The following is a 7,618-nucleotide window of genomic DNA, read 5'->3' as shown; positions in this document are numbered from 1 at the left end:
AAAAAAAAAAAAAAAAAAAAAAAGACTAAATTTAGAAATTCAAGTTACAAGGACCATAAATAAAGTTACTGGATTAAAACTACATCTGCATCCACTAAGATAAAGTCACATACAGCTGCTTTGCTGTTACGAACCATATAGGGCACTCTCATTACTTTGTGCTGCTATTTGTTGTAATATAAGTCACAGTAAGAGAGTTATAACAGCATTTCAAATGCCATATGTGCTAGGGGGTATAGCTCAGTAGTAGAGTGTATTCCTAGCATGTTCAAGGCCCTGAGTTCAATCTCTATACTGCCGAGGGAGAAAAAAAAAAAAAAAGCACATTTTTCTTTTGTATTATTTTTAACTGCCAGTGTACATTTGTCATAGCAAAAAAAAAAAAAAAAAGTGAACTCTGAAAGTCAATTTAATTTGTTGGGTGTAGATGTACATACCTGTAATCCCAACACTTGGGGGTTGAGCCAGGAAGACTGCTGTGAATTTGAGGATATCCTGGGCTATATAGTGAGTTCAAGGCTAACATGTACTACATAGTAAGACTTTGTCAAGAAATAAAGAAAGAAAGAAAAGATAGATAGATAGATAGATAGATAGATAGATAGATAGATAGGTAGGAGGCAGGTGGGTACTTACCTATTTTTGTGGTATTGGGCCTCATACTCAAGAGTGCTCTACCAATGAACTACATCCCAGTCTTTTTTCATTCCTTGAGTCAGAGTCTAAATTACCCAGGGTGGGCTGAAACATGTAGTTCTCCTACTCATCTCCCAAGTAGCTAGGATTATGTATTGGCATCAAACATTACACTCAGCTGGAAGTCACTTTTTGTTTGCTCCCCCTGCCTTACTGGGAATTGAACTCAGAACCCTGTGCTTGCCAGGCAAGCACTTACTCTACTGAGCCATCTCCCTAGCCCACTTTTTTTCTTTTTTTACATAATTATGAAGTCTAGGATGGGCTCAAATTTGCAATCCTCCTGCCTCACCCTCCTCAGTACTAGGATTATAGGAGAATACCATAATCCTGATTTCAAAGTCACATTAAAATTTTTTTTTAATTTATTTTTGAGACTGTATTACTGTTGCCCAGCCTGGCCTTGAACTCCTAGGCTGAAATGATTCTTGCCTTAGCCTCCCAAGTATCTTTGTTTTTCTTTTTTAGGAGTAGGAAAATTTATTGGAGAAAAGGAATGGTGAGGGGCTGGAGAGATGGCTCAGTGGTCTAAAGCACCTACTTGAAACAAGCTTGGCGAAGCACAGGGACCGCAGTTCGATCCCCCAGCACCACATGCCAGCCAGCCCCGCCCCCTGGTTGGCTGAGCTGGCCACACACACACACAATAAATAAATGTAATAAATAAAAATAAATAAATAATTAAAAAAAAAAAAAAAGGAATGGTGAATAGGAATAGCTCCCGAGAGACAGGAGGGGTGCTTAATGGGTTGCCAACAAGCCCACTCATCAAAGGAAGGTTTATTTTGTTTTGAGACAGTCTTGCCATGCAGTTCAGGCTGACCTGGAACTCACTATGTAGGTGAAGCTGTTCCTGATCCTCCTGCTTTACCCTAGAGAATGCTAGGATTATAAAGCATGTGCTAACATGCCCAGCCTGTTATCTAGCTTTTATTTCTATGGTATTGTTTTCATACTTATTTTGGTTATACTTTCCTGCTGGGTGTTTAAGACTAAATTAAAAGGAGGCTTGTGGTAATCAGAATTAACCTTTTGCTGTCTATCAAGGTCAGTTAAGTTGCCACAGGTGTTTCTTTCAGAACCCTGTACAGTCTCTCGGTCTATCTGTGTCAGCCACCACGATGGGTTATGATCTTGCTTGACTATGTTGCTATCTGTGACAGCATGGGAAACTTTTCCCTTTGGTGACCCTCCTTTGGTACATTGCACATCTGTTGATTCCTATAATTCTAGGGGTCCAGCAATATCCCTGCTCAGGAGATTGGGTGTCTCACCAAAGTATCAGATCCTGTAGAAAAGGTTCCCTCTGGGCTGGTGAGATGGCTCAGTGGTCTAAAGCATCTACTTAGAACAAGCTTAGCAAAGCACAGGGACCAAGGTTCAATCCCCCAGCACCACATGCCAGCCAGCCCCGCCCCCTGGTGGGCTGAGCTGGCCACACAAACACACACACACAAATAAATAAAATTAAAAAAAAAAAAAAGGTTCCCTCATGTCCTGGGTCCTTGTTGACCTTGAAGGGCCAAAGTATTGGCTGTCTTCTTAGTCCAGTTACATCTCTAGTTTTGATTTTGTTTTTGTTTTATTTATTTTTTTTTGGCGGAACCAGGGATTGAACTCAGGCCCTTGAGCACTTATTCTACTGAGCTATCTCCCTGGCCCCCTACATCTCTAGTGTGTTTTTTATTTGTTTTAACTTTCTGCAAAGCTTTATTCCAGAGGGGCTTAGTCCTTCTTGGCAGCTGCCTTCCTCATGGCAGCCAGCATGTTGCTTAGCTCCTCACGCTTCCTCTTGGCACAGATGTGCATCCTCACCCTTTTCTTGATGAACTTGAGGGTGCACTTGTCCTAGGAGACCTTGAGCAGCTCCACGGCATACCACTAGTAGGGGGCGAAGCCACATACCTCCCGGATCATGTCCTACACGAACTTGGTGTGTTTGGTGAGACATCTGTGATGGTAGCTGTGCCTCGGTTTGCTCACATTCTTAGTCACCTTGTGACCTTTGTCGAGGCCTACAGCCATGGGATAACAGAGGGCCATGGCTACTATTCTTTGATGGTTGCTGTGGCAGAAGGAGCAGCTACATCTCTCAGTTTTGATCTTTAAACTTTAACTGTTGAACACCAAGCAGAGATGATGAGTTACATCAATATTGCAGAGGAAACAGTGAGTTTAAATATTATAATCTCATCTGAATATCAAGTACTTTGAAACATAAAGTACATGAGAGGGTTTTTTTTCTGGCGGAACCAGGGATTGAACTCAGGCCCTTACACTTGCCAGGGAAGCGCTTATTCTACTGAACCATCTCCCTGACTCCTAGAGAGGGTTCTTACCAACCACAGTTGTTTCAGTAGTCACATCCCAGAAGAATGTTAATAGACAACAGTTATATAGTGTAAGGTTCCGTCCTCTGGTTCAAAAGGGAAGTTGGAAGAGAAGTAAAGAAAACCTTTATTGCTCCATGAGGTGAGGGCTGCCAAAGAGACACAAGAACTCTTGGGGAAAGGGGCAGGCAGACAAAAACTTACCAGGCTGGGTTGGAGGTGGAGCTTATAAGGGAGCTTATAAGCAGTGATCTAATAGGTGCTGATTGGGGAAGGCTTGGTACACTTGAAAAACAAAAGAGGAAGTTGAGGTTAACCAGAGGAAAAAGACATAAGTCAGTCTAGAAACGGCATGCTGTTGGTCCTGGATCTCTATCCTGTGCTGACTTACCACCATGATGGTTGGACTTCTGTATGGGCACAGATCCATCATTTGGCTTTACAGAGAAAATCTGATGGCAAAGGCCATACATAGTATTTCAGCCTGACAATCACGATGACATTATGTTTGCAACACATTGAAATGTCCACTGTAGTATGAATGGCCTTTTTAGTCAAACATCTCCATTTAATCATAAGATATTAAATGACACAAAAAAACTCTCATCTAATTTGTTATCCTTCAATAGGATGCCATCCAAGAAGAATGTACTACACTATAATTGTACGTTAGAAGTTTATAATGTTAGGGACCGGGGAGATGGCTCAGTGGAATAAGCACTTCCCTGGCAAGCACAAGAGCCTGAGTTCAATCCCTGGTTCCGGAAAAAAGAAAAAAAGAAGTTTATAATGTCTATCTTTTAATTTTTAGTGTGTAGCGTGGGTGTGGGACCTATAATCGCAGTTCTCAGGAGGCTGAGGCAGATGGGTCGCCACAAGTTTGAGGCCAGCCTGGGCTACACAGTGAATCCAAGGTTAGGCTAAGTCATATGGCAAGACTCTGTCTCAAAAAAAAAAAAAAAAAAATTAATATGTGATGTTGATTTTCATTTTGTTTCATTTTTTGTCTTTGTTGACACAGAGTCTTGCTATGCAGTTCAGGCTGGCCTTGAACTCACTCTGTAACCCGGGCTGGTCTTTAATTTGCAATGATCCTCTTACCTCAGCCTCTGGAGTGCTGGGATTACAGGCATGCACCATCACACCTGGCTTGTGTGGATACTGCCTGAGCATCTCTAAGTGTAGTGACACATATATAACATAAGTTTTTAAAAAAACTATTACTTTACTGGTGATCTCATACTGGATTGACATGTAACTCTTACCACAAATAGCGGGACACAAGAGAAAGGCAGATATTTGAGTCTAACATGTAAGGCTATCACTATAAACAATCCTGATTTTATACCTTAGCAAACCTAGAAAACTGGAAGGCATGAATACATTTAGCATACCATGAAATTAGAAACAATGAATGTCACTGCTACATGAAAACCTTTGCTTGCCTAACACATGAGTGAGATCCAGGGAGAAGAAACCAAACACCATAAAAAAAAAGCCCAAAAAAGTGTATCTCTAGTTGTTCCATGCAGACTATGTAAAGAGCTTATTATTCAGTGAATTCACACTTTACATTGACTCCTCAGATAAGAGCAACTAATCAGTATTGGTAACATCTTTCAATTCACTGATAAACAAGAAAAACCTCTGAAATTGTTTGTCTTTTTTTTTTTTTTTTGTATTTTAGTACTGAGGGTTGAACCCTGCTTTTCCATGATTAGCTATATTTCCCAGCTTTATTTTTTCTTTGTCTTTTTTCACTTTTTTTCTTTTTTTGTATTTTAGGGAAGGGTCTACAGGATGTTCAGGGTCTCACTACTAGATCAGATTTAAAGCGATGCACATGTTTATAGCCTCCCAAGTGCTTGGATTACCAGCATGTGCCACTTGCTGGCCCGAGGATTGAACCCCTGGCCCCTGTCCCTGCTTGCAGGTGCTTTAATCCACTGAGCCATTTAGCCGGCCCCCGCTTTTTTTCACTTTAATAAGAGTCTTAAAAAAAAAAAAAAGAGTCTTAAATTGCTAAATTGCTTAGGCTGGACTTGAACTTGTGATCCTCCTGTCTCAATCTTTCAGAGTACTATGATTAAGGAGAATTGCACATTTAAATTCACTCTGGAAAACTTAGTGAAACCCCCATCTCAAAAAACAGCTCAGAATGTAGCTTGGTGGTAGAGGGCTTGGGGTCATGCACAAGACCCTAGCACCAAACATATACAAAAAATACATGTACTTACTGATTGATATTGGTATTAGCAGTACTATCTAATGAAAGACATTTTCAAGATGTAATATACAAAATCTCACTATAAATCAGCATTAATAAAACTCCACAAATGATAGGAAATACTTTTTTTTTTCATCCTGGGGATTGAACCCTGGTCCTTTCTGCTGAACTACATTCCTGGACCTTTTTATTTTTTGCTTTGAGATGGGGTCTTGTTATGTCACTAAGTTACCTGGGCTGAGCTCAAACTTGTCATCCTCCTGCCTTTAGCTTCCAGGAGTAGGGGAATTATAGACATTTGCCATCTACACCTGGTAGGAGCATTAATTTTGAATCCTAATTAAACAGAACGTTATCCCAAACAAAATAATTCCATTCTTCTCTTTGGTGGATTACAAAACAACTATACTCAGTGGTAGAGTGCTTGTTTAGCTAGTCTGATGCCCTGAGCTTGATCTCCATCATTGTAAAAAAACAAAAGAGCAAGACAGTATACTCAATCACTATTTTGTTTTGTGGCTGGCTCAACCCACCCTGGGGGCAGGGCTGTCCTGGCTTGTGGTGCCAGGCATGGAGGAGAGGGAGATGGAGCCAGGGTCCCTACGCTTGCCTAAGCTTGCCTAAGCTTGCCTAAGCAGGTGCTTTAGACCACTGAGCAATCTTGCTTGACCTCAATCATTATTAGATTTTGAACTTAATTAAAAATTTGTAGAAGAGGTTTTCATTATATGAGTACCTACATAATATCCTTGATTTAGCCAGGTGTGGTTGGTGGTGCATTCCTGTAATTCCAGCTGCTTAGGAGGCTGAGTGAGCAAGAGATCATGAGTCCAAGGTGAGCCTGGCCAACACAGCATAAACCCATCTCAAAAAAAAAAAAAAAAAAAAAGTCACTCAGCGATATCCTTTATTCTCCTCTTGGTCCACAAAGCTAACATATATACTAGATGGCAGTAAACATTTTCTGGCTCTTGGTTCAAAGAATTGCATAGAACTGACTTATTTAAGTGAAAGAAGGAATCAGTGACCCCTAGTGGAAGGATCATCCCGCTTAGAAATAATGATACGTCAGTGTTCCAAAGAGTGTAGAGCAGATAATGAGCTCACAGGTTGCAAGTTCCAGGAAAAATCAACAGCTGATATCTGATTGCTTACCTGGGCATATACTAACAGATAACAGGAGACAAATGAATCTTGTGTTTCTCTAATTACTTGCTCATGTATTTAAGTGAATAAAAGCTAGATAAGCCAAATCCTCAGGGCTCTCTGTACACTAGTGGCAGGAGCCCCTGACCCCCACATTCTTTTTTTTTTTTTTTTTTTGGCAGAACAGGGGATTGAACTCAGGCCCTTCTGCTTGCCAGGGAAGTGCTTCTTCTTCTTCTTCTTCTTATTATTATTATTATTTTTTTTTTTTTTTTGACAGAACCGGGGATTGAAGGGAAGTGCTTATTCTACTGAGCCATCTCCCTGGGCCCAAGACCCCCACATTCTAAACTAAAGTCAGCCAGCAAAGAAAGAAAATTGAGAATGTGTGGAAAACTTTCTCAACCAAGGTAATGGAGCAAAGAAAATAAAAATGAGTGCACACAGAAAACTTCCTCATCCAGAGGAATGTTCACAAAAACTTCCTCAACCAGGGGAGTGCATGCAGAAAACTTTCTCAGCCAGGGTAATGGGGAAGAAGCTGTCAGTTGAAGTACAATATTATGTCCCTTTATTAGAAATTGTATTGTGTTAGTCTAGCACTCATTAGTACCCAGCTGCTTTCTCATACGATGCAAGATATTACCCAGGGCCAGGGAGGTGGCTCAGTGAAATAAGCGCTTCCCTGGCAAGCGTAAGGGCCTGAGTTCAATCCCCGGTTCCACCAAAAAAAAAAAAAAAAAGATATTATCCAGCATAACCCTTGATTTCCTCAGATGGACACATTTGATATAGAGTTGGGAGACAGTGAGGGAAGGTTTGAAAGTTGCTTATGCCAAGAGCTCTGTTATAGCCCCTAAAACTTTGTCCCCATAGAGCCCAGTCTATGTAGTTCTTTGTCCAGGATATGTACCAAGACAAGGATAGGGAAAAAAAATCAATGAGGCCAGCCTGAACCCATACAAGGCTATCTCAGTGGCCCCTACCAAAGGAGAAGCTCATTCGATTACAGAAGTCCCTGCTGGAGATAAAATTGTAGGCTGGTTTCCTACACAGGAGGAACAAGAGAATTTGCTTTTTCAGACCAGAAGTAACAAAGTGACAAGAAAGTAGAGTCAGGTGTGAAAGTACACATCTGTAATCCCAGTATTTGAGAGGCTGAGGCAGAAGAATCACTGCAAATTGAGGCTAGTCTAGAGTAAATAGTGAGTTATAGGCC

Source organism: Octodon degus, unplaced genomic scaffold (assembly GCF_000260255.1).
Source record: "Octodon degus isolate 3935 unplaced genomic scaffold, OctDeg1.0 scaffold00021, whole genome shotgun sequence".
NCBI classification, from domain to species: domain Eukaryota; kingdom Metazoa; phylum Chordata; class Mammalia; order Rodentia; family Octodontidae; genus Octodon; species Octodon degus.
This window is presented reverse-complemented; position numbering follows the sequence as displayed.